Genomic DNA, 24,172 nt, shown 5'->3' on the forward strand with positions numbered 1-24,172 from the left:
TTAGAAGCAGGGGAGGGGAGTATTAGTGCACTCTGTAGCAAGATAAGTTTTTAACTTGGACAGTAGCTACATAAGAATCTCCACCCTAACGTATCAGTGGGGAAGAAATACAATAATGATTGGCTTAACTGTATTTGTTTGTAAAATCCTTTTGTGTTTACTACTAATATTAATATAGCAGCGACCCGAAACAATAACACGTAATAGTAAAGGTCTTTGTACCTTTCTTTTTCTTTATTGTAGAATTCCCTTATTGAAGAAAGGGAGAACTTATGGACAGCTTCTGATTACGCAATATTATCTGTATTTTTTTTCTCTGTCAACTTACTATTATGTATTTTAAATTTTTGTAAACCCAATAAATAAATTAAAAAAAAAAACATGGGCTCAATGAGTAGAAGCTGTTTAAACGTGGGCACAAGGAGCAGAAATTGTTGAAACATGGGCATGAGTAGCAAATCAAAAGAAAGGGGCATAGGCGGGGAGTTTGTGTGTATGACCTACATCCGTGGTGGCGAACTTATGGCACTCCAGATGTTCAAGGACTACAATTCCCATCAGCCCTTGCCAGTGTGGCCAATTGGCCATGCTGGCAGGGGCTGAATGGGAATTGTAGTCCATGAACATCTGGAGTGCCATAGGTTCGCCACCACTGACCTGCATGCTTACGTAACCAGGTATTCTTGAACCAATTTTTTTTTAAAAGTTCCTGCCCCAACACTGCATGACAGCCTATCAGGATAGACCCACCAAGCTGCTTCCTTGTTCGAGAGGAGTGTAACATTGTTTGAATCCGTGATAGACATCCATGTCTTCACTAGAAACATGCTGCAGTGGGAAGGGTGAAGCCTCGATGGAAAGGTTCTGCTTCTTTTGAAACCTGGTTGTATCTGTATTTAATTTTCAGTGGGGATTTGCCCTAAGTCTCCCAGGACTGACTCTGCTTAGCTTCTGAGATCTGATAAGATCCGGCTAGCATGGGCAATCCAGGTTAGTACTATGTTCCTTTAGTACCCTCTTTATGCCTAGAAATGAATTTACTAATTCTTTCCACAAGGAAACACTGTTAATTGAAGTGAGAATAGGATTCATAGCACATTAAGTTTATTAAAATGGAACAATCATCTACAAAATATTCCGTAATTTTCTGGAGCTACTGTTGGGTGTTATCCTGACTCTGGTTCTATTTGGACAGTTTGCCTTCTAACTGTCCTTGCACCTTACAGCTTCTAAAATTCCTGATTCTGCCAAAAACACATAAAGCCATTTTCAAAGTCAACATGAACCTACTCCTTTTATTTGAGACCTGATGTAATTTTCATCCTGTGTTTTAATGCAAGATGGGAGACAAAGCATTTTACTTGCAGTCCTTCCAAAACAACTTGAAAATTTACATGCTTGGTACACAAGCAGCAGTAGCAGCAGCTAATTACTTGCTTTGCCCACAAGTAAAATATAAACATTTACCCAAAAATGTGTGATGAGATTGTACCTCCTCCATCAACCAATTTTCTAGATTAACAAGGTCAAGAGGCAGATATCTTTTCTTGGTCAAGAGTATCTTCTAATGCCACCAGATGTCCAAAGAGCAGCTGTGTGTGAATCTCTCTCAGTGCAGGCAGATGAGCAGATATGGAAAAATAATTACAGCAAGAAACTAGAGCTGGATAGCATCACATGCACAACCCCTCTATCTAGAGTACCGTACCCTAAAACCAAACCTTGTTCAAAGATCATGGACTGAATAGAGGAAGTACTTCCACAAAACAGACTTAAACTGGAGTCATTTCTCTCTTCCTAAGAATCCTAATACATAAATTTCAGCTATATCAACCAAATCTGAAAGCATATGATAATTTTTACAGAATACTAAAAACTGTCTGAATGGAGGAATCACCATTTGTCCTCCACCTAACCTCCAGTTGCCACACACAGGATTTAGATAAAAAATAAACTGAAGAAGGAGACCGCCTTGTAGCTGTCCCAAGCTCTGGGAAAAAACAGATATGACTGTGACAGATCCATTTCCCCACATTATGATAAAATTTTAACACCAGGCACAAAGCCCTCCTCCCAATTGTTGCTGCTGGACAAAGGGCAAAAATTTAACCTTTTACTCCTAGTCAGTTTTCCTCATCTAAATCCTTTCTTCAGCTGCTATTTTCTCTGTAAGGCAAAGTAAAGGTACCTGAACTCTCCTCCCTATGAAGCAAAATGTCTCGGGTGGAGCAGTTGATGTCTGAAAAGTGGCAGAGGGAGAATTATTAAAATCTCCACCTGCGCCAAGATCCCAGTCCTTTCACTCATGCAGCTTTTTTTGCCATTAACTTGGTAATCACAGGTATTAGCTCTAATGTTGGCCCTAAGAGCAGATCTGAACAAGAGTTCTTACAGTTAAATATTAACACACTAACCAAACTAACCACCCTGTGGTTGTTTCCATATAGAGGCACAAAAAGAATCAGAAAGCAAACAAGGGGGCAATGAGTCCACACACTCCTCCTCTGCTCATCAGAATCTTCTTGCAATCAGAACCCTGCTCCCCTATTTGCATTTCATTGCTGAACTGGGGTAAAAGTTATACCACAGCTCAGCTGGGAAAATGTGTAAGAGCTCAAAAGGGCCAAAGGAGGAATGCAGAGTTTAACACCATTTTGAGAGTGCATCTTAGCCTTGCCTCCTGTCCAGATTAGCTGCAGTTAGAGCATCAATTTATAGTTACTTTACATTTCCATCTCTGAATTGGATCAAAGAAACTGTACCTTTGATTTAGCTACAAGAAGAAAGCCCAGGAGCTCCAGGAGCATGATGACAGGAGGAAGCTCCAGAGAAAGGAGGGACAGGTGGCATTCCATGCAGGAAAAGCCTTAGGATCCAGTTAACTCAATCTATTATCAATAGCTGTGGAGAAGGGGGGGGGGACCGTGTGTGTGTGTGTGTGTGTGTGTGTGTGTGTGCATGTGTGTGTGTGAGAGAGAGAGGAACCCTTACCATTTTTATTTACATTTTCCAAAGTATATTAATTTGTTTTAGCGGGGCAACAGTAATATAAGGAGATCAGAACTGCAGATACCTTCTAGTATCTGATGTTCTTTTAGTAATGGCTGGGTATGCACAGTCTAGATGTCATGAAAAGGTTTCTGATTTATAAAAATTCATCATCCACACGTAATGAACTTTTCCAAGCTTGGGTGCTTTGCTATGTAGTCCCATAGCAACTGCTGGGTACAAGAGAATGCTAACCACACAAACAGAGGCCACGGTAGTTTTGCAGAGTTTTAATATGTTAGGGTTAACAGACCTCCAATTAAACTCTGATTAGCAAGGGGACTTCATCCAGGCCAATTCAATATTGAAAGAAGATTGGGGGGTTTCCTTAAGGGGAGGGGGATGACTGCCAGTTTATCAGAGGTAGGCAATTAACAACTCACACACCTCCAGATCTTGGTGGTTTTGAAAGCCAGGATCTCATGCCAGTCAAGCAATAGAGACCTTTTGTTCTTGGAACAATCTTCCCCTCTAATCTCACTTCTAGCAATTTACTTTTTTTCTTTCTGAGCAGATTTAGAAACAAAAACCCTTGAATAAGCATAGGGGAGGACCGGTCTATGGCACTGGCAGGTTGTGGACTAAATACTACTGGTCTATGGGTGTTTAATCCCATCCCCAAAGTGGGAGTTTTCTCTATCCATTCAGTATTAGCTTTAACAAGCTCTGGATAAATAAACGTTGACTGCATCCCTACTTTGATTTAAAGGAACCTGTGAGGATCCAATTATGTTTCCAGTGGGGGTAGAAGGGGGGGCGGGCAAAAACTGAGCCTGGCAGACATTCTCATTCTTAAAGCAAACACAATACCACTACAGAAGTCCCTTGTATTTATTGCCTCTCTACAAATGTATAAGCCCAGAGGTGAGCTTTGCTTTTGTTGATTGCTTAAATGCAATTATTACCTTTCTTTCACATCAAGGTTCCCAAACTCTGGGCATGCTACTTTTGTTCAGAAAGCCCTAAGATCCAAAAGACTTAACTAGAAATTAACACTATAGCCTTTGAGTCACTAAATAGCACCCTGTTTGGTTGGCCATAGGGTTTTTGATTAAGACACCCCTCCCCAGGGGCCAAAGAAAAAGATGCGGGCAGATATGCTCCCCGAAAGCAAAAGTTTTCTTGTAATACATTAGCAACCTGTATTATAAATAACAAAGACAGAATGCCTTTTATCAGTGACATACATACTCTGTCTCAAAAAGCAAATCTTGTGCTTTTTGCTGCACCATTCCAGGGGATTCTGTTACAACTGAAATTCCAGAGTGGAAACAGAGATTGAACTGGAATGATTTCCATAAAATTATGGACATGACACATTCCAAAATAATGTAGGTCTGTTCGGGTAACACTGCAAGGCAAGACCTAACCTAGCTCAAAGTTCCAAGTCTTTGAGAATAGCGAGGACTCAATGAACCTCCCATGGCACTGTAAGCATCAGATTTGTGAGGTAAATTCTAGCTTGCTGCTATAAAAGTATTCTGAGCATATGCTGGAAATGTCAACATTATGAAGGGTCATTTTACCTTCAATGGTGGACCTGTAATAAAGCTAAAAAATTGGATAGAAATACATTCAATAATCCAGAAGATTTTAAAGACTAATGTACAAATGAAACCAGTGGCTTACATTTTGGGTCTTATGGACAGTTTGAATAAAGATACACAACTTTATTTTTATACATGATATTGGCAGCAGGAGTGTTATATGTGCAAAAATGGAAAACCTCATCCATATCCACAATAGAAGAATGGTTTGTGAAGTTATTGGAATTGGCTGAGATGGCTAAACTTGCTTCCCAGATTGAAGAAAAGAATTTGGACAGCTGTAAATCCTTGATGGACTTCTTGCTTAAAACAGAAAAAAAATGAACTAATGATTTGTGGATTTAAGGACTAGGAGAATAAGAAAATGGACATAATAGAGAAAAGAAGGATTCTTCTTTCATTAGCAATAATTGGGAACTAAATTAATTATATTTCTACATCTGCAACTAGAAAGCAAGTGGTAAATTTTAATTGTGTTTATATTTGGTGCAGGAAAAAATCAGAAGCTTGCCCTTTTTATTTTATGATAGAGTTTTTGTCTTAGTGGTTTTTTAGTCATTTGTCTTACAAAACTGTAATTAAAATGATTAAAATCTGAGGGGAGGGAGAAAATACGTTGATTTGGTTTTGGTATATTTATTATTCAGTTATTCCATTTGCTTTTTTGTTTCCATTGCTTTTCATTTCTGCCCGTAATTTTTTGACAGATGGAGAATCTGCCCCTGTTTTAGGTATGAAAGTATTCAAGGAGGCATTTAGCATGGCATCACAGGAAAAAAGGTGGTATGACAGAGTGGACACAAACTATGTCCAAATAAAAAAATAAAATGTCATCAGTCAGGCATCATATCTAGGAGGACACTGGGCCTTCTCTGCACCAGGCATGAAAGGACTGAGGCCCATTCCTTACAGGCCAATAAACACGGGTTAAGGATCGTTTAAAAAAAACTGTTTTGGGGGGAAACTTCACACAGATCCTGCCCCTAAAGTGCTTCTGCCCCATGTTATTTTCCCCAACTGCGTTTTTCAAGAACCACGTTATCCATGAATCTTTTTTAAAGCCCAGGGTTGCTGTCACTTGCGAGCGAATGGCCAGGCTGGAGGCACTTTATTCAGTTGTGTTTTCCTTTTTAAAAAATTTCCCGGCTTACATCTGCATAGCTACGCAGGCGCAAAGGGTCATATCGTGGCATCATGAGACATCAGCGTGGCTGTGGGGGTTCATGTGTGCATGCCTGGGAAGTAATAGATATATAAAGGTCAGAAAAATGACAAGAGAAGAAGTCCTCCTCTGTCATGGTCCTAATCTATATTAGATCCATGCTGCACTTCTGTTGATTCGCTGCAAGTCCCTGATATAGATGTAATGAATTGTGGGCCCTACTTCACTTGCATGAAGGGTAACCAGAGAGGCTGAACTAAAACAGTCCTGGGGATCATAATTTGTTGGTAGGATTGCCAATGTTGTTTTATGATTGAATTTACAATAATATGAAGTATGACAATAGAACAATGGTGAAAGTTGTCTTGAGCTTTTTTAGGTCAACAGCAGGGAGACAAAAACAAATGAATGGATTTTTGGTTTTGTTTTTTTTTACTGTGCACACCATCCTTATGAGTCAATGTCAAGGTCTATTAAAGATGAAGAGGGATATCATTCAGCTTTATAATCCTGTTTTATCTGGAATGTTATTCTTGACAGGATGACCTACCAGCTGTCTTGTCTTTATAACAGGCATGTATACCTGAAGGTTCTGTTCTTACACTAGGCTGACAAAGGGGCAGAAAAGAAAGCAGCAGCAGCAGCAGCCCACAAGAGGGCATCAATCAGAACTAACAAATGGAAAAAGGAATGGGTTCCTTCCCAACATGTGACCATCCAGTCCTGACGTCATTCATTTCATATCTTAAAAGAAAAGCAGCCTGAAAAGTGCCAGGAGACAATTGCAACATCTAGCAAGGGAGGAGGGAAACCTGTTTGTTTGGCTCTCTTCCTAAAGATATTCCACTTCACGGATGCCATAATATGAAAAGAATTCCGCTATTAGGTAACTGATTATGATGATAGTGGTATCAGAATCTGAACAGTTTACTTTTCATGAAGACAACATTTCTACTAACATGACATTACAAAGCTTGGGGGGTGGAGGGGAAGTATGCCTGTAAATCAACGCTAATGGAAATAAAAATACCTGCAAATGTACAGTGATATTAGTAGGATAAGTTAAGCAAGTGCTTAAATATCTTACAGTAAAATCAGTGAGACTTGAAGACTGGTAAATATGTTTTTATTGAGTTTTTAAGGATGCAAGTTAGAGCAGAAATTATGAGTTTGCCATCACACAGAATTTGGATTATGTCTGTGCGAGCGGGAGAGGGTGTTTTAAAGCTACGTTATGGCCTTGTATTTAGCCAACTCCTACTAATCATTTAGTGCTATGGCAACAAATGTCCAACAAAATATTGGTGGCTGAGGAACCATCATTTCCTATTCTGTATCTCAATATGCAATTTATATACTATGATTTGCCACTGCAAAAATCTGGGAAAAACAGCAGTCACTGCAAATTCAAAGTTATTTCTTCTTCCAATTATACATCAATCCTTATGAATTTATGATAATGTATCTTTCTGTTCTTCCAACTAAAATCTAGACAAAGGTAAGCAAAACAAAGCTCATTTGTAACGTTAGGACAGCCAGCTAGCTGTTTTTTGCCAGTAGCCCTTCATGACAGCAGCCCACTAGGAACTCTGAAGGCAAGTAGAAAAGCCAGTCTGCTTCTGGCTGCAACTGACTGGTATGAAACTATCCTTGAACAAGGTTAGGTGTTTCAGTATCCTTGAACTCTAATAGCAAACGTTAGCACTATGAAGGAGGAAACATTTGCCTGCCTATTTCACTAAAAATAATCCAAGAAAATTGCATTGATGAAGCTTCCCTGAAAAATAAAAGAAATATTTAATATTCTCCTTAGACATATAAAAGTGTTCTCTTTGCTTTCTTTTTGCTCTTCTCACAGAAGTATTAATGCTGTACCACTTGCTGCTGCTGAATGCTGCTGACTCCCCACCATGCTCTTTCCTTGCCTGCTTACTTGTGAATGCCCTGTCAACCATGCCCCCAGCTGCACACACCGCACAGTGTCCTCAGGCAAAGTGCTGTGGGAAGTGCCATGCCCCTTGACTATAGTCTCAGTTGAAGAACTCAGAATTGAAACTTGATATTCTTTATTCTTACTGCTGAGTATATTTTTACTGCTGAGTAGCAGGAAACACCTTCCCCACAAGGAGAAGCTACCTTCTCCAGGGGTCTCTAGATTAATCAACTGAGCCCTGCGGGGGAGGGCGGTTTATAGATTTAATAATAAAAATAAAATAGCCAGCTGAAGTGTGTCTCCTTGGACCACTGAGTTTCCTCAAGTGTTTTGACTGGTTTCTTCTCAAGAGGAATTTAAGTATTCAGATGCTGTTTCACTTGAAATTGAGCCTACCTCTTTTAACTGAGATTAAATTTAGCACACTCAAAACAGATTTACAAACCAAAGTGCATTAGCAGCCATTCAGCTAAACCTTTGGAGTCCATGCTCATAGTTAGGAAATGCAAAGGCCCATACTTTATGATATGGGGTGGAAGAGACTATTGATCAAACAGAGGTCAGATATAAGCTACCATTAGGTGATAGTTTGTGGCTGATAATTTCCATATAGGTTGTGCAAACACACTGTTATTTGCTGTGACAGATATGGCAGTGGGGAAAATACCATAAGGATCCAAAGCTTCAAAAGAAAAATAGTTGTAACGACATACTTCAATATGTTTTATTTATATTGCATTGTATTTAGTACCTGGTGTACATTGATGTTAAGTATATTCAAATAACCAAGTCACATCATTAGACGAATCTGCCCCTAAACAACATCACTTCAAACTGCTTCAGAGATAGTGCTTTTTTACACAATTCATTTTGAGGCAGAAAATAAAACATTTCCTAAGTGGCTGAGGCACCATATCAGGTAATGGCATATATTTCAGAAACAGCTTCAGCAATTTCTATGCTGCCAAGAATACCAGGGAGAGGAGTCTTGAAGGAGCCATTGTATTGTGATGGCTAGACTAGGTCAGCGGAAGACAGGGTCTGAATCTCAGCTGCTGAATGTTGGAAGGATAAAATGAAGTGGAAGACAACCACATATACCCTGTTCTCCTTAGAGGTATAGTAAACTGGGATAAAAATAGGGAGCATTGTAAAGTTAATTTATTTGCTTGGACCTGAAATGGGGTGGGAGTAGCAAGCATTGTTGTTTTCTGGATGTTTTGAACTGGATAGGAGAGATATAAATATTTTAATCCTCCAAAACTAGCAAATAAACAAATATCTTTATAGTTGTATGCTGACAATGTTATCCTTCTTTCAAGAACCTGCACTGGGCCAAGAGGGCATTGCATTCATTAACAGAATACTGCCATGAGAACTATCTTGAGATTAATTATGTAAAGGTGAAAAAAATGGTTTTCGCAAACAAATATATATGGCAGTTAAATGCAATACGCATTGAACAAGCGCAGCAGTATAAATACCATGGTGTTATATTTCAGGCGCCGGATCCACAAACACCCATGTAGTACACATGTATAGTTCTGAATGCCCCCCAAAGTGGTGGTGCAATAAAAACATTCTATTGGCATAAAGGTGGCAGGTGTATTTCTGCTGAAATAAAGTTATATAAGACCAAGCCCCTTGTACAAATCTTATATGGAACAGTACTGATAATTACTGTCAATATAATACATATGGAAAGGATCCAATCTAAGTTTATAAGAAATATACTGTAGTTACCATGAGTGGAGTTAGCTGCAGTACGAGTGGAGTTAGGAATGGTCAGGGTACAGATGAAATTATGGATAGTTGTAATATGATTTAGTTGAACCTGATTTTTTCCCCTAGGGAGCTAACTCACTTATTATTGCTTGAATTGTTTACAACTCCATGGATAATAATTCTAAAAAGGAAACTAAGCTTTTATGGCCTCTCTCAACATATACTTCTTCCCCTTGGTTACAAATGGACTAAGAAGTTGGTCAAAAGTAGGGTGCAGGAGGTAGAAAGACAACAAAAATCTAAAAAATAGAATTTAAAATTCACAGTATGATGTCATAAATAGGTTATCACCCAGTGCCTTACCTATATAATACCAATATAAGTAATTTGGAATGTAGAACAGCAGTTACATTAATGTGATACTATGCTCTCCCTCAGAAGCAGAGCGCTCACAGGAATATGTGGGGTCACATGTCCCCAGGTGCACACCAGCTGGTCACGTGGGGGCAGAGAATCGTCCCCACACCCCTCCCCTAGGCCCCGCCCCACCAGACTGCTTCTTCAGCCGACGGAGCCTCCGGTGGCAGAAGCAGCAGGCTGACTGGGCTGCCACCAGGTGCTCCTTGGGCTGGCCCTGCCAGGCTACTCAAGGGGGGCCGCGGGAGGCTCCCACCTGCTAAAGGGGGTGCAGGGGATGGGGGGGCAGCCAGAGCAGGTGTTGCCCCAGGCGCCATTTCCCTCACATACACCTCTGCTCTCCCTTCAGCAAAGAAAGAGGGAAATTATAAGAAGCTCATGTTTTAGGAATGTACATGTATTTGTCAAGACGGAAATACCAAGATGGCTGAACATGTGATATTTAATTGTGGTACATATAATCAAATCTGTCAAGAACTTTTACTACCCATACTGCTAGATATTACAGACATTCAAAGAGCTGATAAACTAAGGAAAATTCTTTCAGATAGGGGAACAATGAGCTGTCTTATAAAACTGCAAAATATGCAAGGTTGGCCATCAGGTGCAGAAGCCAATTTTATTGTGATTGAGATGATTTTATTATCAACATAATATTATTTTGAGGGACTGTATTTTAAGTTTATTAAACTGTTTTACAAATTTTGTACTGGCCAATGACTGAAATAAATATTATTTTTGTTAACAAACACACAAGGTCAGAGTTGTTAAAACCCCAGACTTTACGAACCAGCAAACTGTGACGATGTTCAATTAATAGGGTTGCCAAATCCCTCTATCTAGAATGATTTTTGTGCCTTTTCAAGCCACTCCCAGGGGCCCTGGGGAGTCAGGGTGAGCTGTCTCTAGCACAGCAGGCATGCAAATATAGCAGAGGTTGGAAGAGCTGAGCTGGAACTGGTGCAGACTCATTTTGGTTTATGACCTTAGAAATGCAGTACCTGTGTGGGTTCTGAAATAAGATATACTAGCCACACAGCATGGGCTTTGCTTTATATGTCACTTTTACCATTAGATAGGCACCTATGGGCTACATAATGGCATAACTTTCTATTGGTTCCGAGGGGGTGGAGAGCATTCCTGGGCTGGGAGCCAACTAACTCCTGCCATGCTTCTGGGTCTCACCCTTTGCCTTCCAGTGCAGTGATTGGCCCCAGTATTGCTCTGCACTGTTGCCAAAGCAGTACCCAGTGAGGGCACAACACAGTCAGGGCTCTATGCTGGCACATCTTGGAGATACACTAGCTTGCCATTTTGTAGACTCTCTATGAGCTTTTTTGCTCCCTTGGATTGTGCTGTTTTTGTGTGTGTATGTGTGGGAAGGGGGGAGAGTGAGAGAATGAGAATGTACTTTTTGATGTAGGCCCTGGAGCTCTTCTCGTGAAGCAATAAGTTAAAAACTCTGTAAAGTTTTCATCATGAAATCACTAGTGAACATCATTCATTGTCTGGAATGCAATTAAATTGATTCTTGCCTTCTACAGACAGAGCCACATTGTTGTGCAGTATCATCATGTTTCTTCTATGCAAACCTTGAAACTCTACAAAACAGGACCATTTTTCAAAAGTATGTGTCAAAACAATTTAGTCTCAGCACTTAGAAATTTCTCCAATATCAGAAATATTTGCAATAGAATTTTTTTCAGAATGCAGAAGAAAATATACTTGACAGGGACAATATTAATAGTTGCATATTGTGGCCTAATTAAGTATGGCATTAAGATAAGCATAATGGAATATGAAAGATGGGGATGGATGAGAGATTGAAAAATCCACTGGAAGTTTAAGATTTTTAAATAAGGTTCAGCAGAGAACCTTTACCTCTTGCTTTGAGAGTCATTCCCTTTAGATTCTAACACTTACCTCACTTATTCCACTGAGAATATGGTAACCATACAAATCTTGGAAGCATCTACACAAGATGCAGGAAATCTATGATCAGGGCTTCCAACATCTATAATTATATTTACAGCTAGTTACAAGAGGGCTGACTTGGATTGAGGCCATGGTGCTGGGTCATAGGTGCTTCATTCCCCCAGCACCATTTCCTGGATAGAACTCCTTCAATGGCAGCCAGGAGGCATGACTAGCTGACTCATTTAAAACAGCAATAAAGACCTATGGTGACATCAGAAGGCTTATAGTACTTAATCATATTTATACCTTAACTATGGTCCAAGCTTTAAAACCCTCAAATGTGTTGAGCTACTGAAAAGAAAAAGGTGGTGGCAAGGCTGCATTCCCAGACACCTGGAAATGATGACGAGAAGGATGACTGCAGTTGACTGGGCCCCTGCTTCCCCATAGGATCTACAGGGGGCTGGCACAAAACTACAGTAGCTAATATTGGGTAGGAGGATCAACAACAATAATACATGCAGAGAGTGTACAGGCTGCCAGAGAGCACTACAGATTTGCATTGTGGAGGAAGGAAGGGTGAACTCAACTCCTCTCTGAATATTGTCCTTGGTAGAGGGAATTAGGCGGATTCAACATGTTTTTGAGCCCAGATTTATGGACCTCTGCAGTGCTCCTGAACCAAAGGAGAAGAGTGTCCTTCTTAACAAAGATTATTCTTAACCAACTTTGTATGACTGATTTGGGGGAGGGTTTCTGAAATAATACTTCTTATTCCCATTGTTTGGCTTTCCTCAGAATCAAACACAGTGTGAAGTAGGGACCAAGGATCCAAAAGGGACAACTTGGAGCTGAGTTTGGTAAAAAGAGTCCAGAGGGAATGTGGATCCGGCAGCTGTAGTACTTCTCAGTAGTCCTTCAAAGAAGTTCCTTAATTAGAATCACCCACTTCTTTTTACTAATTAGTATCCCCTTGTGGCTAATTTGAAGATAGAGGAGTTAATGGAGGAGGATAGAAGTTTAATCCTTTCTAGGGAAATTCAGATGGCCTTGTAATAAGCCAACCTGAGGGACCCTCAAGCACTACAAGCCAATATGGAAAGGACCACTAATCACAGGGCCTTTCCCCACTTACCTTAAGCCCCGCGCTATTTGAAGAGAGGTCCCCCGGCACTCCCCACTAGAGGGGTGGTGACAGCGCAGCCCCCTCAGCGTGCGGCATCCCTGGCACTCTTGCAAAGGGCGCCTTTTGATGACCCCGTGCAGAGCGCTGGGTTGTGGGGACACCCGGGCCCACGCCAGGGATGCCGCGCGCTGAGAGCAGTGTGCGGCATAGGGGGGATCATGCTGAGTGGGGAAACGCCCTCAGACCCAGTCAGCATTGCCCCAATGATTGGTGTCAACCCACCCACTGTCTCCTCCCATAAGAAAAATATATTGCTGCTAAAAGGTCTAAGCCAAGAGGCCCCTAAAGTCCTTATGGAGCTTGGCTCTGCTTTCTCCTGGTCAACAGTAACTCTCTAGGGCAACAATTTACTGGAGACTTTCAATTAAATTTAAACGGCTAGGCCATCCCTGCCTCCAACAAAACAGTTGATTCCTTTCCCTTAATTCCTTTTCTGAAGAAAGTTTGAGCAAGCATCTTCAGCAGGTAAATGAAACTGTTTTGTGGAAAGTAGGGAATCATGAACACCAAGAGGAACTGAATGAAATATCTTGAGACTGATACACATTAAGAGAGGACCATGACCCTTCTAAAAAGTTTAGAAAATTATCAAAATAACTTTGTTTAAATAAACCAGCTCTCGTGCTCTGCTGTGACATAAATGCTGAGTGGCAGAACAAGACAACTTCCTTTCCACTGGTTCTTAATCCTTTGTTGAGAAAACCCATGCTGTTTTGAGAGAGGTTTATTTAGCCTCATCAAAGAAAATTCCTCTTTAGCATGATCTCACCTGTTTGAGATAATTGAGAGCTGTGAGAATGCAAGCTGTTTAGTGAAACAGTGTGGGAAGGAAAAGGGTTTAATATTCTCAACCAATCTCTCTACTATAGTGCAAGAAATTTCAAATGAGGATAATAAATATTTCTCTTACAGTGTGTTAGCCAATAACTTATTTTCTGTGCAGACTGAATAGAATAATACTGAATAGAATAATACTTTACTTCCAATGTTCAAAACACTTCATGTATTTTTCATAGTTATTTTTACTATCAACCTGCATATTAAATCAGTATTAATCTTCCCTTACTACTGATGGGAGGTTGAGGCCAAGACAAAATGGCTTATCTAAGGTCACCTGGGGAGCTAGTGACAGAGCCAATACCATTCTCTGCCAACACACTGCATCAATGCCTTAACATAAAAAAAAACAACTGAGTCTCTTTTGCAATTTTGGCGTTCAAAACTCTTGTACAACTCATCTTTCCACACTCTGAATTGTTCTGCTCTCAACAAATCATATTGTTTTTGAAATCCACATAATTCAGAAGTAAAAGCAAGTAAAAGTAAGTATAGTTGGACAATTAATGGGAACTAGTGGGGCCCAGCCACGCGTTGCTGTGGTAATTGTCCTTCTCATCACAGTCCGCAACCCTCACAGATGTCCATGCAGGTCCAATGATCCGCAGCATAGCCTTTTGAAGTGGTCAAATGGAATCCCTCTTTCCCTTTTCAATTCACATTGTTATATGGTGGTGTCTTTTTTTAGTATAAGGTCACCCTTTCCATTCCACAATGGAACTGCCCAGAGTGCGAATCCCGCTGTCCATGAGACTGGTTGACACGCCCAGTCCTGGCTTGGGGAAGGCAGAACTGGGGCAAGCAGGCTATCCCAGTCAGGCAGCAGAGGAAGGGTGGTGAAGCGCTCAGATCGAGGCCAGCTCCCTGGGTTTGTAAAGGGCCATGTGCAAAAGAAGCGGAGCCAGTAGTGTTGTTTTGCCCCCACCCCGCGGATTTTCCTAGAAGAAAAAGGCAAACTCCAGCTCACTTTTAGTAAAAGAGAGCTGTGGTGAATATGGGTGAGGAAGTGGGTAAGTGGTGGTTGGATGTGAGGGAGGGCAGAGTGAGGTGTGTGAGGATGAGCTGGATGTGCATGAGAGTATGTGTGGTACCAGTGGGTGAGGCACAGAAAGTGAAAGTTACCTGTGTGTGTGGGTGGGGGAAACCCCACCTGACGTCTCACACAGCAAAGTGTGTATGTGTTTCACTTCCACTCGTATTACCTACCAGTATTACCTACCAGTATTATCTATTTACTGTTTTCACTGCTTATCTGTGACCATCTGCATGAACATTGTAAGAGCATACCACCCCTTCAGGCCACAGACATGCTGCACGAACATTCTAAGGGTGACAACCAGCTTCATGGCCTGGTATGCCAGGAAAAAGAAGTTTTACCTGGCTCAGGTATTGAATTTCAGCAATGTGAATATCCGAAAACCTGCCCGCATTGGAAAGGCACGTTGAGTGAAAATTTGAAAGCAATCCGTCCAGTGGTTTTGGAGTTAGAGCACGACTCACAAACGGACGGTTTGCTTTATATATATATATAGATTGAGCAAGTGTTGAGGTACAAACTTTTAGGAGTAGTTTTTCTTCTGGATCATGTCATAGAACTTACTTTTTGTAGCCATGTTTGGGTCAAAAGTATAATTAAGTACTGTAAAATTTTAGAAATTTATAACAGTTGTTACTTTTAGCAATCAGTTTTGGTACCAATATATCTAATTCTCAATGTGACCCAGCCTGTGGATCTTCAGTCCAAGAACTGAAGTCATGAATAGAAAAAACTCATTTTCCTAAAAACTTGTAAAAATGCCCAGGTTTGCAATATATATATATATATTCTGAAATCTTTTTTTAAATGCATGGGGGTGGGGGAGGTTAAAGCCCCCAAATAAAAAAACCAGCCCCTGTAGCTTTAAGAAATAAATGCTCTCAGTGGCTGTTACTAGGGAACCGCAAAAGTATTGCCAGTCTTTGTTTCTGTTAGTAAGAGGCAAGGACCTTTCCAAGACTATTTTGGTTTCTGAGTGAAGACTCAATTGGGGCTGGACCCAGCAGCAATCACAGTATGACTTGTTACAATGCACCTTGAATGACTTACTCAGGCCCCGCAGCTTGCTGCTATTCAACAGCAGCCCCTGCACAAAAAGCAGGATGGGATGGTGTTTAAAATTTCTGATTAGGATCTAGGAGTTTTAGATTTGAATCACCATTCTACCACACAAACTCAATGGGCAGGCCTGTAGCCAAAAAATTTTTATGGGGGGATGAGTATATTGGGGAGGCATTTATCACTATTTATTATATTTTCTGGACCCATTCTCTACTTGAGACGCAAGGTGAATTACATGGTATAAAGTAATGTATTCAAATGGCATGAGAGATTTCTAAAGCAATGCAGGATTAGGGTTACAAAAATTCAAAAAGTGCAAAAAAGTGTATATCACACATGCAGAAAATGGAATTACAAAAAATGAAAACAGAGTTTTCAAACCGAGAATGCCTATCATACCATCTGTAGCTAACTGTTCAGTGTTCTTATTTTGTTTTGGGGGAAACAAGCTAAGGTTGTAATTTCCTGTATCTAAATCTGGAGAAAAAAAATCCACGTAGTTTTTGAGAAACTCTTGGTCTTTGTTGCAGTTCTGTGCTTAAAATTTAGCTATTGTTGGGTTATAATTAGGAACCTGCCAATTTTTTACAGGATTAAGTTATTAAATTGATGCCAAATTAGACTTCCAATATTCAAGTCACAGTTATAAAAGAGTTTAAAATAATTTACAAATTGAAGACAAAACTAAGTCATTACCTCAGTGGCATAGCAATAATGGGGCTGGGTGGGGACAAATGCCCCAGGCAGGCTGCCTTGGGTCACATGGGGGCAGAAAATCGCCACCCACATCCTTCCTCCTTCCCTCCTCAGCCCTGTCTGTCCCCACCAAACTGCCCCACTGGCGGATTTGACTGAAGGAGCAGTCTGGTGGGGCCGGGCCAAGGGGAGAAGGAGGTCTGGACCCGCCAGGCTGCCCGAGAGCACCGCTGCACTGCTGCAAGGTAAGTGGAATGCGGGGGGTGGGGGTGCGGCCCGGGCCCGTGGGGGCCCAGCAGACATCTTCCCTTCCCCCGTCACCTAAAAAGGCCAGCTGGATCTGCAGGGGCCCAGCAGAGGGCTGGCTTCCTTCCTCCCCCACCCCTTCCCATTTCCCCCACCCTAGCCTCCCTTGCCACCTTTCCCCATCCCTAGCCACCACTTGTCTCACTCTCTCACCCCTAGCCACCCTCCCCCAACCCTAGCCATGCCTTGCCATCCTCCCCCACCCCTAACCACCCCTTTCCACCCTCCCTCCACCCCTAGCCAGCCCCCTTTCCACCCTCCCTTCACCCCTAGCCATCCCTTCCCATCTCCCCCACCCCTTGCCACCTTCTCCAATCCCTTCTCCAATGCCATCTCCCCCACCCCTTGCCACCTTCTCCAATTGTAAATGCAGTTCCCATGATGCCCAGCATAGCTTTCTTTATTAGTCAAATGATCCCTTTCTTTTTCAGCAGCAGAAAAGCTGTCTGAATCAAACCCATTTCTTTAACACTGTCAGAATGCCATATTCCACATAATATACTTAATCCCAGCACTTTTAGCTACTACAAAATCCAGGAGACATTTTAATGCAATCCATAACTTAATGGATTTGTTGGTTATACAATGTGCTTGCTATCTTCTGGATCAAATCTCATAGCCTCATAGGGGCAAATTAATATTTGTCCTATTTCATATGTATTTTCTGCAGCTTCCCCATTACTAAGCATAGGAATTCCTACCAGCTTTGCAAACTGCTTTGGGCAAAAAACACAAAGTATTTAATTTTTACTGAATTTCTTCCTTACTTTTTGTGCTACATCCTGAAATGCAGAACCCAGCCAAAACAGGAATACTGCAGGCAAAGTAATATCAGCCTTTGGGTGAGTCAAGCATTCCCTTTTTTCAAGCAAGCTAATAGCTGCAACATGTTTCTTTGTTGCGGCAAGGCACAAGAATCCAAATCTGCTTATGTTGTGTGGCAGTTTGACCTGCTGTAACAGATTAGATGAACCTCCATCTGTTAAAAGCACAGGTATCAAATGCTGGAGAACATGTACCCATTCTAAGCAAATTAGAGTTCTTAAAATGAAACATTTTATTTCTTTTCAAATAAGGTGGGGATTTGTTTTGTTTTTTGGAATTTTTATGCATTACTTTGACATTGTCAGATATGGCTCCATCTCTGTTACCACTTCTAAAGACAATCCAGTTTCCTTTTGGGTGTAGACTTTGGCTTGGATACCAAGTAACCAAATTGTTATTTTGCTTGGATGTTTTTAAAAAGCTGAAGAAGGCATCCCAGGAGAGAGTTGATACTTCAAGTACCAGTTACTATTTTTTTAAAAAAATCATACCGTATATACTTGCATATAAGTCGACTTTTTCAGCACATTTTTGTGCTGAAAAAGCCCCCCTCGACTTATACGTGAGTGAGGTGTATTTAAAAAATATTTTAGGGTTTTTATTTTGTCGGCCTCCAGGGGGCGCAGTTTTTAGGCTAGCGGCACCAAAATGTTAGGGATTGTTCATGAGACTCTCCTGATGAGACCACCCAAGTTTGGTAACTTTTGGTTCAGGGGGTCCAAAGTTATGGACCCCCAAAGGGGGTGCCCCCATCCTCCATTGTTTCCAATGGGAGCTAATAGTAGATGGGGCTACATTTTGAGGGTCCATAAGTTTGGATCCACTTAACCAAACTTCACCAAACCTGAGTGGTATCATCAGGAAGGTCTCCTAAAGATACTCTGAAATGTTGGTACTGCTAACATGACCAAAAATCCAGTTTTGAAGGATTTTAACTCTTGTGTTTTAGCTTGGTTGCTGATTGAGCTAAGGTTTTTGTACTTTTAAAGTTATTGTTGAGACTATATTGTTTTTCTTGACCCTCTTTTCCACTTACAGAGCTAGTTTACTGTTTTTCTTTGAAATAAATATTCAAAAACATTTAACCTACTGATGCCTCAATTAATGTAATTTTAATTGGTATCTATTTTTATTTCTGAAATTTACCAGTAGCTGCTGCATTTCCCACCCTCGACTTATACGCGAGTCAATAAGTTTTCCCAGTTTTCTGTGGTAAAATTAGGTGCCTCGACTTATATGCTGGTCGACATATACACGAGTATATACGATATTTGTTTTATTTTCTTGAATCTGTTGTTTTTGTTTACACAGGACCTCTCTTAGTAGCATTTTATGGTCATGGATTTTTAAATTTTACTTTAATATCCTGAGAACAGGACATTCAGATAATCTGTCTGATCCCACACATTGACCAAATTGATATACAGAATGTTTTCTCCAGTATCAGAGGAGCATGCCTGCTACATTTTGTGCTGTGGAACTCAAAAATCTTGTCTGTGGGATCCCATGTGTGAACAGACTGCTGGACTTCATAGGCTGTCCAGGATGGTTCTCATTTCTTAGCATGCAAGACCCCAGGGAAGATAGCCACATGCCTTGTAGGGCCACAGCCTGTACTACTAGGACCCCAGTTTCTCCCTCCACACTGTGGGTTCAACAGAGATGGCTTAGAAAGCAGTGATTTAGGTCTACCAGGTGCATTTTATTGTATTTTTTATTTTTTATTATACTGTGTGATTTTACTGAATTTTATTGTATTGGGTTATGCTTATGAGATTGGATTAGATATCATATTTTGTGGGCTGCCTTGAATATGTAAGAAGGCAGCTCCACAAGGGCAAAGTGCTATGCCAGCCTGTGTTCCAACTACTAAGCCATAACCCAGCCTAAGCACATATTCTGCTTTACAGAATTGGAGTTCATTCAAGCCCTGGCCAGATGGTGCCCAGGAACAAGCCCTCCAAAATACTTGAGGTCAGGATGAAGCAGAGCCTTTCTGGTTAAAACAGGGCCAAACTAAATGTTACCTTTTAAAAACATTTTCATGTGTTTTCAAGTGTTCCCTGAAGCCACACAGCAGCTGTGGGGAACTGCTTCTTAAATATAAATAAGAGAGCCCAAACAGAGTCTGAAAGGTGTTGCAGAAGCACTCTTACCTCCCTCCCTCCCCCGCTCCCACCCTGGTTGCTCCAGCAGTTTTTTCACACAAAAACTATGCTGGGGGAGTTATGTTGCCAATTTTAGTGCACAGATACTCCATGTGGAGCTGTAAAATCAGATAAGTAGTTGGGGAGGGTTGATAGTGGGGAAGGGAAGGACCCTTCCTCCCCCTGTCAATATCGTTCTGAGCTCATTAGGATTTGATTTTTAGAAGCAGTTTCCCCATTTGAAAATGCATGAAAATGTGTGAGAAAAAGCAAATTCTAGTTTGACTCTCAGTTTGTATGGTTTGCATTCTTCTGTGCTACATGTGAGCCTAAATCCAGCACCCAAGATTGTGACCTTGGTCTCAGTGTTCTTTATAAGACTGAACCTGATCTTCGGCTGCTGAGTGAATCCCTGGCTCCTAATGAGTCCTTTGACTGCTTTAAGCCTTTGCTATCAGTGGCAGTGTTGACCAATTGTTGGGTAGTGAGATACGCACAGCAGTATCCAAAGATCCATCACGCAAAACTTTCTTTTCCGTCTAAACTTCAGACAGAATGCCAGATTTGTGGACATAACCTAATCATGATCTAGAATTCTGCTTCAAGTTGCATTCACCCCATTAAAAAATCCTGGTTGTGGAAAAGATGTCACAGATTAATCCTATTTGTTGAAGAGCAATTCTTGTGGAAAAGGTAAGGGGAAGCAGCACAGATACACTAGCAGAGTTGCTTAACTAAAGACATATTTGAGTGATATCACTATAAATAGGAACTCTGATACAGAACCATCCAAAACAACATTTTCTTTAATATTCACTGTATCTAATTTGTAATTAAAAAACTAGAGGAAAGAGTTAAAAAGAGTGCCTTGCTGCTTTAAAAAAACTTTTCAAAGTTTCTAACATGTAGGAGAAAGTTTGTATAAGCAGTGGTCTTTCTTTGGATAACTTATCCCTAAGACAGTGAAAATGTTGATATGTCACAATCTCTCTGCAGGAACTGGCACTGTGATGTACGAGATTAGAGGAGTTTCAATGACAAAGAAAGGTAAACCAAAGAGAACTAAAAGAAAACACCCATCCTTATCCGGGATCATTGTGCTGTTAATTGTTCGACTCTATGTCTTAGTGTAAACAAACATCTGTCAAATGTATGAATTAAAGGACCTGTGAAATGTGGGCATCAGCATTTGATACTTTATCATTAGCTTCTTAAAGTGATTAAGGAACACCTGGTTTCTTAGTAACAAAAATTTCACAGAGCTAATCATTCCCTCTTCCTCTCTTACAATCTTTATATTATGCATGTACGAAATATTGTTTTTAAAAGGCTGAAATGGAGCCCTTGTAGTCCTTATTCCTAGGATTCATGATGGAAGAAGAAGGCATCACATTTTTCTTTTCTTTAGTTTCCACCAACACCTTTTAGTGCTGACACCCCCAAACAACAGTCTGTCCACAAACCTCTCAGTAGTGAAGTTTGCCTTGGATAGTGTGTCCACTCTTTAGTCCTTGAGCCACAGGTTTCTACGTACCATGATGGTGACCGCTTAGGATCACACACAGAACTGCATGACATCCTGTGATGTATCTGCAATGAACTGGGAGGCCCTCTGCATCGTTAGCAGGGATTGTCTGAGAGAACTTGAGTCCCCCTCTGGGTCTTGTAGGAGGTCATCAGCCAACACAGTGGACACTCTGACAAAGTTAGATAGGACTGCCAGTGTCTGGATGGCCAGGAATAAGGCTTCATAGGCTTTTTTGAGCCCCTGTTCATTTTTGCAATCTAGTCCATCTTTGAGGTGTTTTCCCAGTCCTTAGACAGGATCACACCTGAGTGTAAGGTTACCACTGGGAGTCTATTAGGTGAACTTTGAGATTCTCCATGCCCTCCTCTGCCAAAGTATGGTGCTTCCTTGCCACCATACCACAGAAGTATTGTTGCCTGCCTATCTATCTATCTATCTATCTATCTATCTATCTATCTATCTATCTATCTATCTATCTATCTATCTATCTATCTATCTATCTATCTATCTATCTATCTATCTATCTATCTATCTATCTATCTATCTATCTATCTATCTATCGATCTATCGATCTATCGATCGATCTATCGATCGATCTATCGATCTATCGATCTATCGATCTATCGATCTATCGATCTATCGATCTATCGATCGATCTATCCTGTAGATTTATTTGCCGCCCTCCCCCAAAGGGCCAACTCCTTTTTGATGACTCTATCAAAGTGTTTAGGAGAGTGCCAGCCAGAAATTGGTCTTGCTAGCTGCTTGGAAGTTTTGTTATCCAGATGAGCAGAAGCAGAAGGCTTGGCTTCTTTCCCCCCTTCATCTGGCTGGCATGTTAGGGTGGTAATCTCCTTTTTCAGCAGTTGCTAGTAGTGTTTATTCACGAAGAGCCTAGCAGATTGGTCAAGGGACTCCTCCTCATCCATGGACCGTTCACTCTACTCCTTATCAGAGCCATATATCTTGGATCTATTGGAGAGAGGGATTCATCCAGGTCGGGCTGTAACTCGCTCCCCTGTATGTGGTGCATCATCCTCAGAGCCTTTCAGCCTGGGCGGGGAAGGCCAGGGTGAGGAATCTGCCTCCTCTCTTTCACTAGATTGGGCTAGAGAGGGTGTTCCTTGTGACCTTTTTGCACTTCCAATGTCCACTTCACTCCAAAGCATAGTTTACACTTTCCTGTTTTGCATGGAGTGTGTGCACATGTGTGCTCCACTTACCCCACTGAACCAGTAGGGTGTTATGCCTTTATGAAAAGAAATGATTAGTTCTGGAGACAGTAGTGGTTAAGAACTGTGTTTATTGGCATACAACAGCCAACTAGCTTACCAGGCCACAGCTAGGCATCAGTAACTATGACTCCTCTTCCTCACAGGACCTAAGCCTCTGCAATCTAGAGAGCCTCTGGGAGTTGTCCTTAAAGCAACAAGACCAATATACTACACAGGCCCCTTACTAGACTTGGGAGTGATCCCAATCCCGTGCCAGGCACCCATCCCTTCTGGACTGCCTCTTATTGCAAAAAGATTTGTGGAAGAGACCTTGGCAACGTCCAGGAGGAAAGTTCACTCTGGTATTTGGGCACCAAAATACGACTGGCAAGATGGCACCACCACCATTATTGGACTATACCCACACAATGGGGTTTTCTGTGTCTCCTTCTGCACTCTCGGACCACTTCCTCCCCTCCTCGGGTGGCAAAGCATTAGCATTAGTAACAGTGCCTGAACTAGAGGGAATTGAGGAAAGGATTCTGACAAGGGCAATGGAGTGACATTCAAGCACAAAGGAGAAAGGGTTAAAGAGAACTGCATTACTGTACTTCTGTGCAGGCCCCCTGAGCTGTTCTTGGGTGGTCTGGTAAAAATTCTTATGCAGCAACAATCTAGTGGGGCATCTCGCAGCATGATTTATGCAGCTGTCAGCAAGCCTTCATCAGCACAAGTGAATTGTGGGCATCATCCAACTAATGCAAACTTGTTCAGAGCATCTCAAGCAAAAGGAAAACAGCCCATGGTACCACTGACTCATCTTCTCAGTTCTTTAATGGCAAATTTGCTCTGCAGGAGAAAAAAAAGAAAGAAACCCATATAGCTCCTCATAGGAAACCACATCTACAGAGACCCTACTGTCTAATTACAGACAGCCCATGAAAAGCTCACCTTCTGGGACTACACAGGGCAAATAAAACAGTAGGGACTGGCCTACTGCCAGTGGGGAAAGCTCTACTGCAAACTACTGGAGTAGGGATGGCAAATACAAATTGATATGGGACCAAACTAGTGCGCTTTCATAAGAAATAGAGGGGCATGTGTAGTAATGCACTGCTGACCCAGCAGCACCGTGGTAGAACGTTGGAACGCCAACGGACCTACGGCCTTCTGGTCGCACCGCACCCCCACTCCTTGGTGGGGGGGGGGGGGGGTGGGGGGGGGGGGGGGTGGGGGGGGGGGGGGGTGGGGGGGGGGGGGGGTGGGGGGGGGGGGGGGTGGGGGGGGGGGGGGGTGGGGGGGGGGGGGGGTGGGGGGGGGGGGGGGTGGGGGGGGGGGGGGGTGGGGGGGGGGGGGGGTGGGGGGGGGGGGGGGTGGGGGGGGGGGGGGGTGGGGGGGGGGGGGGGTGGGGGGGGGGGGGGGTGGGGGGGGGGGGGGGTGGGGGGGGGGGGGGGTGGGGGGGGGGGGGGGTGGGGGGGGGGGGGGGTGGGGGGGGGGGGGGGTGGGGGGGGGGGGGGGTGGGGGGGGGGGGGGGTGGGGGGGGGGGGGGGTGGGGGGGGGGGGGGGTGGGGGGGGGGGGGGGTGGG

This window comes from Sphaerodactylus townsendi, linkage group LG07 (assembly GCF_021028975.2).
Source record: "Sphaerodactylus townsendi isolate TG3544 linkage group LG07, MPM_Stown_v2.3, whole genome shotgun sequence".
Classification (NCBI taxonomy): Eukaryota; Metazoa; Chordata; class Lepidosauria; order Squamata; family Sphaerodactylidae; genus Sphaerodactylus; species Sphaerodactylus townsendi.